General features: G+C 40.7%; 1 non-coding gene across 1 annotated transcript; it reads left to right on the forward strand.

Annotated features, from left to right (window-relative positions):
* Positions 1-9441: 9441 nt before the first annotated feature.
* trnat-agu lies at positions 9442-9530 on the forward strand. The gene is given in 2 exon segments: positions 9442-9479; positions 9495-9530. It is a non-coding gene; the product is annotated as a tRNA-Thr (tRNA).
* Positions 9531-16379: the final 6849 nt, after the last annotated feature.

Below are 16379 nucleotides of genomic sequence, written 5' to 3' on the forward strand. Positions count from 1 at the left end.
TATATTCAAACTGTATTTACACTCTCATAATAAGCAAAACCAACCTCTTATATACAGGCATTTAGCAAAAAGCTCTCAGTCCTCTCGAAATTGAAACCACCCTCTCTGCGCGTCACTACTGCTCATTTGCATTTACACACCATCCGTGCACATCCGGCTGTGCATTACTGACACAGAGACTGATCCTACTCATAGATCTCATATTTTATATTACAGACGTCTTTAATTACAACTGCACAGATTTTTTAGGCCTTGTCGCTCCTACAAATTTCGAAAATTTTCCATAACCGACTCGAACGGGCAAACCTTCAGGTTTTTATGACCAATTTAACAGACCAGACTCGAACTGCTCTGTCCAGATTTCTAGCCCTAACTTAATTTACCGGTAGCCAAAAAGCGCAAGAATAGGGACTTGAACCCCTAGCAATTTTGGAAATTCCCAGTTTTCCCGGTTTGTCGTGCCGTACTATCCCATTAGTCGCCGCTAGGTCAAGGATAAACGTCTTTATCCAGGAGGGAGCGTTACCTCCGAGAAAATGCGCTTCTTAACAGACGCCGCTGTCGTCCTAGAAAAATTTACAATAATTTGAAACAACAATCTAAGCCCAAAACAGGATTAAGATTGAGGCAGATCTACCTTTGTGGACATAGGGGACTTGAACCCACGAGATGACCATCACAAGATAGACCCAATGTCCAGCGGGACTTGAACCCACAGAAATGACCAATTTCCCTACTTTCTACATTTCTTTGGGACTTGAACCCATTACTTTTACTTATCACTTATCATTACTTCAACCAGCATGCTCATGAAATTCCCATCAAACTCAACACAGACCTCCACCAGTAATTACAGTGACCAGGCTTTTAATTTGACATGCCCAATGTGACACCTTTTGGAAATATATTTCAACAGGCAGTGTCTTACCTTTAAATGCCCCGGGGAATGCCTGCTCACTTTCACCACTGATTACCGTCTGCCCGTCCAATTACCACGGACCCCGGATCTCACCAAAACCCCAACATTATTCCCTCTCTCTCACCGGAACGAGCCCCCAAATGTTAGGGTTCAATGTTGAGAGAAGAATCCATAAAAACCACAGATCCAGGCGTGTGCAATTTAGACGGCATTTTAATGAACACATGTGTGAGTTCAACAACCCAATCAGTGTTGAACTGTCTTTCTCATATTCAGACAACTGTTTTATGGGGTTAAGAATTGTACAGCCCCCTTTTCTGTTACTAGGCAGATTTACGTCACACCAAAACCACAATGACTTTTAACATAGAACATCATCTTCGTGTCGACGGCTGATGCTTCCTGTTAGCCCGCCTTCGCTGTCGCTTATCTCCCTGGAACATCAGGTGCACTTCCTGTAGAAAATGTCACTCATACAGGCACAACTTCTGCATTTCTGCCCTACCAAAATAGATCTACCATGGTGTGTATGTGTGTGTGTGCGCGACGTGCGCGCGCGTGCATGCTGTGTACTGCGTGCGTGTCATGACCTCTCACTATTTGTCTGTCTGTACGTGCAGAGTTTGCATCTGCTTTCTGAACCTTAGTTGACCTCAACTTAAGCAACTTGAACTTTCCCCTATCAGTGATCCCTCTAACTAAGTGTGTGTTAATCAACGATACATGCATAATAACACCCTGCTCTTTGGCTTGCACTCACTCTGCTTTCGGTTTCACTTCTGCAAAACATGCTCTGCAGACGCATTTCCTGTCTCATTTTGGCACAGAGAGTATTTTCCTGTCTCTGCCCTCTACACAGAGATCATAAAAGCATTAATAACATTTAAATTATAGATTCAACTCAACCATTTAAAATGGTTCTTCTTTGGACCTGTAATAAAGGCTAATATAATACCAATATGTTTGAACATCTGAATGCATCTGAATGCAACATCCCTATTAATACTGAAATGTTAATGATGATTAAAAAATAGCAGCAAATAATAGCAGGAAAATATTTCTATTCCTCTCACTAGCTTGGTTCAGTGAAGGATGATGTCAGAGTCTGACTGTAACCTGAGGGATTTTTTACTTTTACTCCCTACATAAAATAAATACAAAAAGTTTGATTTAAAGCCTGCAGTAAAATCCTTTGCAGGTTAGTGCAGGACAAGCAGGTAAGTTTACTGTACTGTGATGGATTTAAAGTAAAGAACAGTGTGTGACTGGTGCACAGAGACTGTGGTGCTCATGTCAGAGTTAGGTTACATCAAGTGTAGCAGAAATTAACTTAAACTTAAGCTCATGATGCTGACATTCATTCACTGAGCTCCACCTTCATACCAACAGTTTAGTGTCTAACATAAAGACAGTGTACTGTCAGTGTAGAGAATGGAAATCAGCCAGGACAACTCATGAAACATCTGCTGACATCTGGTTGAATTCACAGAGAGCAGCAGGTCAGCTGATCACAGCCTGTACATTAAGAAAATCTACTGGAGCTCTCAATAGAAATTATTGTGAGCTGTGATTCTCTTCCCCACACTGAGCCACTACAGCTGATTTTAGGGTTGAATCCTACTGAATCCCACTTTAACATCTTCCCTGCTCATTTTGATGTTTAGAGGCAAAGTCATGTAGGCACTGTATACCTTACTTTTACATTACATTAATATAGCACAAGGTTCCGTGTAGTTTAGCATAAAACATATATCAGTACTTCAGCTTTTAATGGAGTATTTCTTAACACTAGTATCTGTCACCTTCTGTGTTGAGCTCATTGTTTTCTCTGCAGTGGCTGAGCTGAGTCCAAGTAGCTGAAATTTCCTCTGCTGCTCCGTCAGACTCTTCTCCTCCTGCTGATCAGCTGGGACACAAAACAGAACTTTGTTAGGCTCCACACTGCACCGAATATACTCCTCTTATATGTTATTTATTCTTGCTTACTCACTATTTCTATTGTTTTCCACACAATAGAAATTGTGTGGAAAACACAATTGAGCACCCACAATTTATTTGAATATGTGCAATGACAATAAACGACTATTCTTTTAAAAATTAGCAGTACTTTTAAACGTGATAAAATTAGAACACAGATCAGAATATATCAAATCATCTTTGAAATGATTCTAATAACAGGCCTCTCAGAGTGAGGCCAGTTTTTAATCACATGCCCTGTGGGCGAAACACCTTGCAATAGAACAACTGAGCTGATAGAGGCAGCTGTGTTTCAGCCTGGAATACATTTATTTTTACCTTTCTCATAAATGGATTTCATTATAGCACTTTTAATGCCAACATGTTGGGTCTTTTGGAGCCGGAAGTGACCTTATATGGATGAAGGGTGGCGCTAGAATTACTGAGCCTTTTTTCCCCTGGTGCAAGTCCCTACTACTAGATTTACTAGCCCTGCGCAAATTTGCGTAAATTCCCCCGACCCTAACACCTCTTGGCACCCCGCTGAGATTTTCACAGGTCTTCAGCTCCATTGTTCTCCTGCTTTTGTTGTGCAAACACACCCTCCCCCAACCCCCAACCATGAGAGATTCAGGTCTTTCCTTCCCTGCAAGGCTACTTTCCTTCCTTACCTGCAGCGTACAATACACCATGGTAGTTTCTATGTGCAATATTTCTCTTCTCATATGCAATATTAGTTCTTGTCAATCGTTGTCACTACATTGCATGCCTGTCCATAAACATATATACACAGAGTTGTACATATATTTATATAGCCACACCTTATATAATATGCATAAAGTCTAGTTATACACACACACACACACACACATATATATATATATATATATGTGTGTATATATATACACATATACATACACACACACACACATACATATATATATATATATATATATATATATATATACACACATACACACACACACACAGATAGACAGATAGATAGATAGATAGATAGATAGATAGATAGATAGATAGATAGATAGATAGATATATATATATGTGTGTGTGTGTGTATCTACCAATATTTTTGAATACATGTGTCCATATTTATGTTTCCAGATTGTTTGTATAGTGCATTTTCTATACCGTGCTCTTTGTACAGTTTTTATTTAGCTGCTTTTGTCTTGCACTGTCCACTTTTTTGCAATGACAATGCAGATTTTCCACTTGTGGGACAAATAAACGCAGATTTGCTGTGTGTGTGTGTGTGTGTGTGTGTGTGTTTGTGCAACATTGGCATTTGTTTACTCAGATCCAAGGCAGGCCAAACCTCTGTGTTACAACCTACATACAAAAGACAAACATTCACGATATATGGGTACACAAGTCTGTTTTATTTCAAAGTGTTTCAAACTTTACAGCGTTTGCAGACCCAGTGTACATCATCCCTGCATTTGGCGCAGGTGAATTTCTGACATGTTGCACAGGTAAACCTGCTGCGATTCCTGTTGCAGCTCTCTTGCACCTGGCACTGCGTTGTCTTTACAGTCCCTGGCACAGCAGCCGCAGCAGCTTCAGCAGCCTGCCTCTGTGCTAATATTTCCTTGTACTGCTTGGTTGCAATATACTGTGTGAATGGACAACGAACCTTGGTAGGGAACAGCTGTTCATCTATGGTCATGTGTTCTCCTGGAGTGAAACTCTTAGCACAGTTCTCGTTGAGCGTGTCCAGATGTCGGAGATCGCCGCAAATTTGTCTGTTTTCACCCATTCTGCCCGCTTGTCCCTGTCATCAAATCGAAGGTGTTGCATAATTGAAATGAATCTATCTTGGGGCATTGTCTCTTTGATTACTGGTACCAGAAATCTTTCTGACAAGCAATCCACAATGGCACCAACAGGACACATGATTGCTCTTACAAACAGGATTGAAATGAATGCCATCAGTTCATGAACTGACAAATTCCAGTGCGGCTCGGTTCTGCGGGCTTCATGTACCGTGCACTCTCTGATGGTCTGCAGCATTCCCACGTCTAACAGGCAAAGGAAGCTTTGGAGCACACTTGTAATCTTATGCTGTCGGAAGATAAACAAATAGAGAATGGTAAATTTACATGAACCTCACTCTAAATGGGTTTATATAAATATCATATCTACTATGGCAGTGACAAACCTTAGCAGACTCTGTGGGTCCAGCTTGCGCAGTGAAGCACGAACGATTTGCTACTGCACTGGGCATTCCAATGTCCTCCTCAACCCACACAGTGTCGTCTTTTGCCGTGTGGCTCTGGCTGGGCTTCCCAGTACCACGGGGCCTCTTCCGTGGAGGCAAGTTGGGTTCTTGTTCCGTCTCCTTTTCAGATTCTTCTGATGAGGTATCAGTGGCCTGCTGGACAAATGAAACCTCTCCTCCATCAGAATCTGCTTCGTCCATTTCCTCAAGCAAGGCCAAAGCCTGTTGCGCGGAGAGGTTCTTCCTGCGTGGCAGTGATACGGAGGCCATCCTGATGTGCGTTCTCAGAAATGCGAACAAGAAATGATTCTCCCGCCTGGGTCAGTCTGCTTTTATGCACAGCACTGTGCTGTAGTCAAGCAATGCCACTTCCTCACATACACAGTCACAATGGAACAATGGAAGATCTGTGCTGAGAGTCAAGGAAGGTGTGAATGTGTGTCTTTCATATTTGCAGGTCAGTCAATGTGTGGGATATTTTGTATAGGTACGGCAGGCATTTCTGAAAGTTGTAACACAGAGGTTTGGCCTGACTTGGATCTGAACAACTCTGATTGAGCAAATGCAAATGTGCCAGGCCTCAAGGATAATGGGTGGTTTGCACAAGAAAAGCTGGAGGAGAAACGAGCTGACGACCTGTGAAAATCTCAGCAGGGGTGCTTAACACCTCGGGACTTGCACCAGAAAATAAAAAACCCAGTAATTCTAGGGGGTGTTGGGTTTAGGGAAGTTACGCAAATTTGCGCAGGTTTAGTAAACCTAGTGTTAACGCCAACATGTTGGGTCTTTTGGAGCCAGAAGTGACCTTATATGGATGAAGGGTGGCGCTAGCTAGCTTGGTTAGCAGGCTACATTCATAAACTGTGCAGGTGCCACAGAGATGCTAAGTAGCGCTTAATAACAGACTAATAAAATAACAGAAACTCTGATTACAATGAGCTCATTTAAAAGCTTTCTTGTAATAAAATTATTTTCTTCTCTGTGTTTCATAATCTTTTGCTGATATCTTTCTGTGAATTAGTTTAAAGCAGCTTGAGTCAATTTAGTCAGATTCTTTTTTCAACTGGTTCACAAAAACTTGAGAACAGACACCGAGGAGAGCAACAGAAAGCCTCATTCAGGAGCTAAACTCAAGATTAACTAAACTCAGATTAACATTAGCTCGTGCTTACCTTTAAATCAGTCTTGACAATAAACTGAGAGAAAAACGCCATAAAGCGGGAACTCGGCTTCTTCTTCTTCTGCTTTTGGATTTTTGGGCGGTTAAAGCTTTAAGGCGCATTACCGCCACCTGCTGGACTGTTCATATCCTAAACGTCATCAATTGGCCACAAATTTGTAGGAGTTTCTGTTAATAAAAAAGATGGAATTCAGGGATCTTGTGATTTGGTTTCTTTGTTTTCACCATTTACAATTTTCTGCCAGTGTATAGCAAACCCCACAGCTCAAATCAATGAAGAATTTAGTATTTTTAAAATATTGCTTAAGCTGGAACCAGCAGCTATGTAGACCTAATTTTTAATCCAAACATGTGATAGAGGTTTACCACCAGGAGAAGCCAACCCGTTCTCACTCCCGACGCGTAAAATACTGATGACCCACTTGTTGTCTATAGAGCCTCTCCGCTGCCACATGTTCCCATAGTACCTCATACAGGGACAGCTAACAGATCTGATATGAATGATGTCATTGTCCTTGTTTTTATCTTTTACCATTTGAATTCTCCAACAAGTTTTTCTAAGATAATTATTTGTTATTCATGTTGGCCTAACAAGATAACACAGAGTTTTATTTTAGATTAAATAAGTGGATTCAATTCAAACTTGTACACAGAACTACTACAATACACAGTTATGTATCATATATTATAAATGTGTAACTCTCTGACACGACATTAACAAAATGCATGTGGAAAAACGCACATCAGTTTTTACTGATACACAAAAGGGCCAAAAATAAACATCAGTAAACATTAGTACTTCAGTACCACAAAGGAATCTCTTTCAGTGCATTATACACACATGTAACTTATGTACCAAGTGAAATAAAATGTTACAAATAAAAATTATGTGATGATTTCCACTGCAAAATTCAGATTTTAGGGTCAAAATTTGACTTAAATTGTGGTGTAAGGTTTCTGGTTATAAAGCTTGACGCTGTCATGCTCATCTGTATGACTATATGCTCATGCCACTGTGTTGATTGCAGGTGGGTGCATGCTCCATGTTGCAGGGTTTTTCTTCAGGTACTCTTTTTTGTCCGCCATGATCTAAACACATGCACCTCATTGGAAGCTCTAAATAACCCACCTAAATTGGTTCTTAATTTAAAATTAAAAGTGATCATCTGAAAATTAGACAAAAGCTTATTTGTGACAATCTCTGAAACGTGTAGTTGAAGCTGCTCCTCTTTGCTGTGGGCAAGTTTGAGAGCAGCCACCTGGGGTTCGCTGGAGAGCAGCAGGAGCAGCCTCAGCACCTCACTCCTCCTCGGCCTGCGAGCACACCTCCGCCGTGACCTGGAAAATGCCTAAGGAAGCTTTTCCCTTTTCCCTTTGGGTGTAAGCGGTCCTGGGTTCAAATCCCTGATGAGCCTGTTTGGTTTTTGGGGCTTTGCTGTTGAACTGTTCATGGAAGTCCTGGGCAACTGTAATTTGCTATTTTTCAGATGTCATAAAAACTCCCTCAAAAGCCTTCAGCTGATCCAAAATGCTGGAGCGAGAGTACAGGCAGGGCCTAGAAAGAGAGAGCATAACGTTCAACACTCAAGATTTTTTATTTGTCACATGCATAGTCATTAAATTACAAAAAAATACAGAAATGAAATGTCTCCTGAACTGCTCCTTTGACTGTGCAAAAAAAGACATTATATACAAAAAGTAAATTAATTTTAAAAGTCTGGAAATTTTATATCAAAAATCTGAAAATGTACATTGTGCAAATGGAATGTTAAAGTGTTGAATGGAACTGATTTTCTGATAAATCCAGAATCCAGTTTAAAATCCTTCCCTTCCCTTCAAAGTCTCTGCTGAGGTATGATCGCCAGACATGATGATCACCTTTTATTGAAAAGGTCGGCACCACCAGGGCTCTTATCACAGCTCCTGACTCTGAGCCCTCTGTCTCTGTGCCTTGCACTGCTGATGTTGCTCAGTTTGAGCTTGTGACTCTCTCCATTTCAGAGGATGTGGGGCGCCATATTAACCCCGCAGGTTCCCCCCAGGATCCTTTCCCTCCACGATTGTTAAAAGAAATCTTTCCTAGTATAGGGCAGTCTGTCCTTGACATTATTAACAGCAGTCTGTCTTCTGGTGTGGTTCCTGCAATTTTCAAACATGCAGTAGTGCAGCCACTGCCACACATCACATGGGGAAGACAGGTCAGAGAGGTATAACAACGGAAAATACACAACATGAGGAAAGACGAGGAGAAAAAAGAACTCCCCCCAGACTGAGCTCCAACAGGGAGATCAGTTTGATAACAGAAAAAACACCTCAGCACAAAAAGCACATGACTGTCAACACACCATAGAAACACAAGACAAGCAACAGGGGCGGGTAAAGGGTAATAGAGAGCCGGAGTAGACAGCGCATCCGGTCCTGCAGCATGTCTGCGCTGGTCCAGTCGACCGCCATCTTCCCCGGGAGGGGACAAGCATGGAAGGCGTTTGGAAAGGGAGGGGGGATGAGTGTGTATCAGTGTATGTGTATGTGTGTGTGTGTCCAGAGTTCAGCTGAGACAGTGTCCTTCGCCCTGCCAGGCTAAGTAAACAGTCTTCCAGCCAACCCAGGCGGCCTTAGAATAGGAAGAAACAGTCTAAGCACAGTCTGTTATCAGGGTGTTTTTGTTCAGCTCCAGCCTTGAGACCACAGCTGGCGCTGAAGTGGTAGCCGCATGAAGTGATGGTGCTTTTTACTTTAGTGCGAACAACTCATGTGAATTTCAAAGCTCTTCTAACAGTCTGACACTGGTCTCTCAATCTCCTGTTGGAGAGCCGTGAGCTTCTCCATGATGTTATCAAACTTACGCTCTGTGATGTTGTCCTTCTTGTGCTCAAAGAGCAGATTCTGAGAACTCACGACCGCAGTGAGCTTCTCCAAGATGTGATCCAATTTTCGCTCAGAGGTCTTATTCTGAGTGTTCACGGCAGCCGTAAGCTTCTCCAAGATCTTATCCGTGCTGACAGGTGTCGTCGCTTTTGATGCAACAACCTCTGGTGATTAATATAAGAAACAAGATTACCTTTCATGTGTTTCTGTTTCGGCTCAAATTGGTTTGTTTGGAGGTTTTCTCAGTGTTCATCAGGTACTCATCCGTGTGGTAGTGTACGTGGCACTGTGGCTTAGTTGGTTAAAGTGCCTGTCTAGTAAATGTTAAACTAGTGAACAGGAGATCCTGGGTTCAACTCCCAGCAGTGCCTAAAAGTTAGTAGTTTTGTCTGTTCTCAGTCATCCAGGGCCTGTTAGTCTAAGGAGCTTTGAAAGATGAGTGTCTGGATTCCTTTAAGGGACACATCCCACACGTGTTTAAATACCTGGGACTCTCTCCGCTTACCTCGCTCCTACTTGCAGCCCGTATATTGACCTGAAGAAATATAATGCTGTTTGACCTTTCAAGTTACTTTTGTTGTTAGGGGGGATTTGTTTGTTGTTGAGTGCAATGTTAAAATAAGTTCTTTAAAAAGCACAAAATGATTTAATATGAAGGCAATATGAGCAGAGAGCACAAACTTGTTGAGTGATTGGCTGTTAGTTCAGTGAGAGAGTTATTTGTAAAGAAAACACTTTTCACTAGCAGTCAAAACTAATGTGCACACTTATGTCTGCATTTTTATTGTGTTAAATATGAACAAAAGAAGTGAAAGTATAGAGCCACGTGATGTGGATCAGTGCGAGCACATCACGATAATGACTGGGTAACAGACGTCTCCGAAAACGTCGGAGCACTTTTGCAAATATGCGATGTCTTGATAAACCAAATAGATATTTGAAGTTTATACGGCTACTTTCTCACCTGAAAATATGTTAAAAGTTTATTTTGTGACGCAGAAAGATAAATAAGAGTAATATTTAAACTTAGTAGAGGCCGCCATTGTTGGAAACTGTTGCACTGAAATGTGAGATTTTAAAAAGGTGAATGTGGCTGTTTCCTGTGACTTGTTGGTTTTTGGGGATGATCCTCAGTTTGAGTTTCTTATGTTCAAATCCCAGATGAGCCCATTTGCTGTTTAAGACTTTGCCGCCTCCCTGTTACTGTAATTTGTGACTATCAGGATGTCCTAAAAACTCCATGGAAAGCATTTAGCTTCAGAGAAAAACTGGCAGAAAACAGAAAGACAGAGCATTTTTCTCTTATATTGACTTTTCTCCACTGGATTCCTGTTAAATCCAGAATTGAATATAAAATACTATTTTTATATGACTATTTTTACTTTTAGCTTCTACTTTTTTACATCACACTGTGCACAATCTCTATGGAATTAATCCTAGAATAAAAACTAGAATCAAACACAGAAACTTGACTTTCTGAGCTTTCAAAACCATCTTTCATACATTCTTCTTCATTTTTTTTTACTCTGATGTGTGACTTTGGGAAAATGACACAAAGAATTCTTTGGCTTGTTGGTCTAGAGCAGAAACAGGTTTTTGCTGTCCCAAGAAGCCAGTATGGTAACATCACTGCCACTCTGCACAATCCCAGCACTGCTCCAGAGAAACCTAAAGGAAAGGCCCGGGTGGTGTTCACAGAGAGACAGTTAAATACTCTTGTCCATCAGTTTCATTTGAAACATTACCATGAGCTAAGAGAGATTAAATCGTTGGAAGAGATGACAGGACTGACCTACAAACAGGTGAGTGTTTTTCAGCTTACTGAACATAAGAAATTGAATTCGTGTTCAATCTTGTCTCCATTGTACTGATTAGATGTTTTCTATTTTCTTCCATCTTTGGGTAAAAACTTGGTTTCAAAACAGAAGGAGAAAGTTTAGGAGGAGTTCACATCCTCAGCATCTCAATCAGGGCGTCCCATTTCATGTAAATATCTCCTATTAATAAACTTTGATTCAGACATCTGGGTAATTCATTCATTAATTTCATTTGAAATGTATTGAGTATAATTTGAAACAAGAACTTTGTATTGTACTTTTACTGACTGTGCTGTCTGTGATTCAGTTTCAGGGAGAGGGACAGCCCCCACTCAAGCAGCAGTACACCCAGCACCTGGAGATCAATTTAATCAGAAGTAGTGCAAATTATCAGGCTGTGGGCAATTTTGCGGCTGGACCTCAATGGACCTTCCCCACCTCACCCCAGTTGTTTGGCTGGTCGATGCCACCAGGCAACGGCAATTATGAATTCAACCCTGTTGCCGGTATGAACAACAAAAACTTGGGTTTTCACAACACAAGTTTTGAAGGAGCAAGTGGAGAGCCTTGCCAGCAGCTAATGATCCTTTAATTACAAATATTGTGATTTATATCAGACTTTTTGTATTAAGTTTGAATCTTCTTGTCTTCATGTAGCTCAACATAACAGAGTCTCAGATTTGATCTCTTCCAGTAAATGGGGGGTGAATTTTCGGCCCTTTATTTTTAACCGTTGGATTTAAGAAATATTTGGATTCAGCAGACTCTGGCTATTGTAAATACATTTTAGTCGATCCAAAACACATACTGGGAAATCAGAGAGAACACATTCAGATGTTTTGTATAAAACATCAAGAGATGAATTCATGAAAATGTGTTTTGTTTCAGTTTGTTGTTCTTCCAGTATTTGTAAAAAATAATGTACATGAAGAATATTATCTGCCTTGTGTTTGAGAAACTGTAAATAAAATATTCGTTTCACCAATTCAAAACTAACTTTCTACATGTCTCCAAACCTTCTGTCAGAGACTGAACATCCAAAGGTTTTAGAGAACTTAGACCTCTATCTTTCCATGTTAACTTGAGCTACAATCCTCTATACTCACAGTCAAAGTATGAGACCCCGTGTCAAGCCTGTGTTGTCACAGTCTACGTCTCACTATGTCTCTTGATTTATTTTTTACGAATATGTTGTACAAATAGAAAAACTCAATGTATCGACAACCACTGCACACGTAAGATAAATCCACAGATACATAAATCAACAATCATCTTGCGGCCTGTCTGTTAGAGAGAGTATGAGTGTGTGTCTTTGTCACAATTGTATTTGATGATGAGGGTGGGAAGCTGCAATAATGGCCCCCAGGAGCCCCAGATGGGGCTCCCCCAGACGAAGGCTGAGAATCCCGGAGAACCACAGGCCAGGGGCAGCTGACTCCACTAGTGGCCGACCACCCCTTTGTACGAGCCTGCCCCAGGCGCCCAAGAACACCTGCCTCCATGACCATGTCCCACAGGACCCAGGCCATGCACGATCACACACAGGCTAGTCATTCTCACACACGCCCACCCACTAATGACACACAAACCGACACACACCAGGACGTAGCCTGAGCGCCCCACGAAGGTGTAGAAAGATACCGCACCACCAACTCAGTGTTAAAGGTGTTGTGTTGGGAAAAGAGTGTTCAGATTTTCAGCTCCTTCCTCTTAGTATCAGCTGAAATCAACAAAAACTGAAGGAACTGATCTCACTTAATGGATTTAAGGTGATTTTAAACTTGACTGACTTGGATGCAGCTACTTCAGCTTGCAAATGTTTGTCCTGAATATTATTACATTTGTTTCTGACATGAAACACTTTTCATCACGTTCATGAAGGTTTTCATTCTTTTTAGATTCTAAAGTTTAATAAGTTTTGGTTGTTTTAGCTTCGAATTTTTATCGCCTGTGTTTAATGTACTTAATTTATATATTTGTTTGTATATATGTGTTACCAGTTTATGCAGCTTCATCGGTTGTTTTGCTTGAGGTTTTCAATCTGATGTGTTTTAATTTTCACACTTAAAATAAAATAAATAGATGAATTAAAAAATTAAAATAAATAAAATTCTTCGAGTTGACACTTCCTGTACTGTGGCATAAAGAGGAAGTGTGATGGCTCGCCTGGTAGTGGTGTGCCACACTGTGAAACATGAAATATAAATGAGTTTGTCTGAACAGCACTTTGTGCAGGGGTCTGTGTCTCTCTGAGAGATTTCCCTCCTCACTGAGTTTGTTTTGCTGCTTTTTCTGGAAAGAAAAAACTTTTCTTTGTCGTCTCTTTTTCTTTATAAACTGGTGGTGTTGCCACAGTACAGTGTCTCACGGTTCGTGGGCTCATCTAAAGGTAAGCACCGAGCAAACTTTAATGTGAGTTCAGTTAATCTTGAGTTTAGCTCCTGAATGAGGTCTTCTGCTGCTCTCCTCGGTGTCTGTTCACAGTTCATTGTGAACACGTTGAGAGAAGAGTGAGCGAGTGTTTGGAGAAAATACACCAACTAATCATTAGCTCAACACTCTGGGAGAAGTTGAGCATTTGCTCGCAGAAAGTTGGAGCAGAAAAGTCTTTTCAGCAGCCCTGCAGCTGTTTTTCTGCACGCACCAAACCTCTACAGCCTCATTTCTATTTGAAGTGATAACAGGAAATGGATCAGAGAGATCTGCTGCAGTATCAGGGTCACAATAAACTTTATTGTCCAGCTGCTGTGGATGAACACAAGTGTGGAATTCAATTGTTAATTAATGAATTGATTATATTCATATCTCTGATTCCCAACGAGGATAAGGACATGACAGGATGTGGGGAATATAGACCAATGTGAAATTGACAACTGAAAACTATTGTGCTGATGAAAAGAAGCATTACAGTTGGTTAGTTTGGGGTGTGAAACTGGAGCTTTGTGGTTTCAGTTAGTATCAAAACAAATGAAAGAAAAATCATTTTCTTCTAAACATTTGTTGGAGAATTCTTATTATAAAAAGTGAAAGTTATACAATCTGTAAAGGAGAATTAATTGGATGAGATTTTTGGAAAATTCTTATCAAAACTCTTAGTTGCCTCAACATTGCAGCTGCAGGCTTATTGTTCAGGAGTTGAATGTGGTTTTAACCAAGAAATATGTAAGATCTAATGTCTTCATAGAGACAGAATGCCATAGAATTACAGGCAGTTTGAATGCCTGTAATTATCAGGCTGTACTCAAGCCCATTAATTAATCTGAAAACTGTGCTGTGACTCCAAACCCAAGTACCCTCCTGGGAAATTATGGCTAATGTCACACTTGGATCTGCTGATAGAGAAGTGAGTCAGTGTAACCTTTATAAAATCAGGCAAAACAACACAAACTTATTCACTGTGGCGACCTGCAGAAAGCAAAACCTCTTAAATAAATGGGGGTAAGGGTAAGCTGAAGCCATCTGATGTTTATGTTCATGAATATAACACACTGACACATTTTGTCTTTGTTTTCATTGTTAATTAAAATACTTTTAAATCTCTAGTTTTAGTTTAAGAACCATCTAGTCCAGCAGGTGGCGGTAATGCACCTTAAAGCTCTAACCGCCAAAGAAAAACCCAAAAGAAGAAGAAGCCGCAGAGTTCCCGCTTCATTGCGTTTGTGTTTTAGTTTATTTTTCTTCCTCATCTAAAGTGAAGCACTAAGGTAACTTTGATCTCAGTTCAGTCAAACAGTGTTATTATTAGAAGAAAGCTTTTAAATTAGCTAAGTGTAATCAGAGTTTCTATTATTTTATTAGTCTGTTACTAAGCGCTAGTTAGCATCTCTGTGTCACTGTGTGGCACCTGCACAGTTTTTGAATGCAGCGTGCTATCCAAGCTAGCTAGCTAGCGCCACCCTTCATCCTTATAAGGTCACTTCCGGCCCCCCAAAAATCCCAACATGTTGGCGGTAAAAGTGCTATAATGAAATCCATTTATGAGAAAGGTAAAAATAAATGTATTCCAGGCTAAAACACAGCTGCCTTTATCAGTGCAAAGTTGTGTCGGCCCACAGGGCATGTGATTGTAAAAACTGGCCTCACTCTGAGAGGCCCATCATTAGAATCATTTCAAAGATTATTTGATATATTCTGTTCAGTATTCAGTAAATGAGCCTGATTAACTGTGAGCAAAATAATAATGATGGGCCAGAGATACCAGAGATGCATTTTTAAAACAAATACAGCCTCGAACCGTAAGAGGGGATCTGTGTTCTAGTTTTATGACATTTAAATGTACTGCAGATTTTTTAAAGCTCCAAACAAAACTGAAATGGAGGAACAAAGATAAATAGAATAGAATAGAATAGTCTTTTATTGTCTTTGTACATATTCAGCTAAATCGTGGGTGCGCCACACCAACTGTGCATGGAAAACAATATAATTAGTAAGACAGTAAGAATAAATAACATATAAGAGGAGTATATACAAAGAGGAGGAAGGCACACATTAGAGGACAGGTTGCAGAATGCTTGAAAGTAGTGCAATGGACTTGATACAAGTATAGAATCGGAGTGTGACTGAGTGATGAGGGTTACTCAGATCATGGCTCAGATTTCTACACCCACTCAGATAGGATAATCTTCCACGGCACACCTGATCATTTCTCACGGCACACGTATGTGCCGCAGCACAGTGGTTGGGAAATACTGTACTTGTTTATGCAGCTCATTGATTGTTCTGTTTTCGTTCTTGGCCAGGGCCTTTTTTAAAGAGGAATTGCTCTCCTGGTACTGGTGTGCCATACTGCTGAATTTGGTATCGGTGCTCAAACCTTTTGTGTTTGTTTTAAACAAGTTGCCCACCCAAGGAAGCTAAAATTTGTTGTTTGTGCTCTCAGATGAACATATGAGACACTTTGATTCTTCAGTGCAGTGTGGAGCCTAACAAAGTTCTGTTTTGTGTCCCAGCTGATAAGCAGGAGGAGAAGAGTCTGACGGAGCAGCAGAGGAACATTTAAGCTACTTGGACTCAGCTCAGCCACTGCAGAGAAAACAATGAGTTCGACACAGAAGGTGACAGATACTAGTGTTAAGAAGTACTCCATTAACCCTTTAAGGCCTATTGGAGCAGGAACGCTCCGTTTTGCGTAACAATTTTAAAATCCCGGTAGAACTGCACTTAAGCTAGCACAATTATTTTATTTAGGAGGAGTTGTACTTACATCTTATGCCATCAGCTTGCCCTTGGTCACAGTTTCCTTCCACATATGTATTTGCAAAAATTGCATAAAAAGCACTTGCAGCAAAAAAAACATAACATACCAGAAACACGCTTTGCCGATCCGATCAGCTGTTCATAACACTTACTACGTTGGAATAGATGTCAGCGTGAACTATCGCCTGTCCGACTTTCCCTGCCAAA

This window comes from Oreochromis aureus, linkage group 9, assembly GCF_013358895.1.
Source record: "Oreochromis aureus strain Israel breed Guangdong linkage group 9, ZZ_aureus, whole genome shotgun sequence".
Lineage (NCBI taxonomy): Eukaryota > Metazoa > Chordata > Actinopteri > Cichliformes > Cichlidae > Oreochromis > Oreochromis aureus.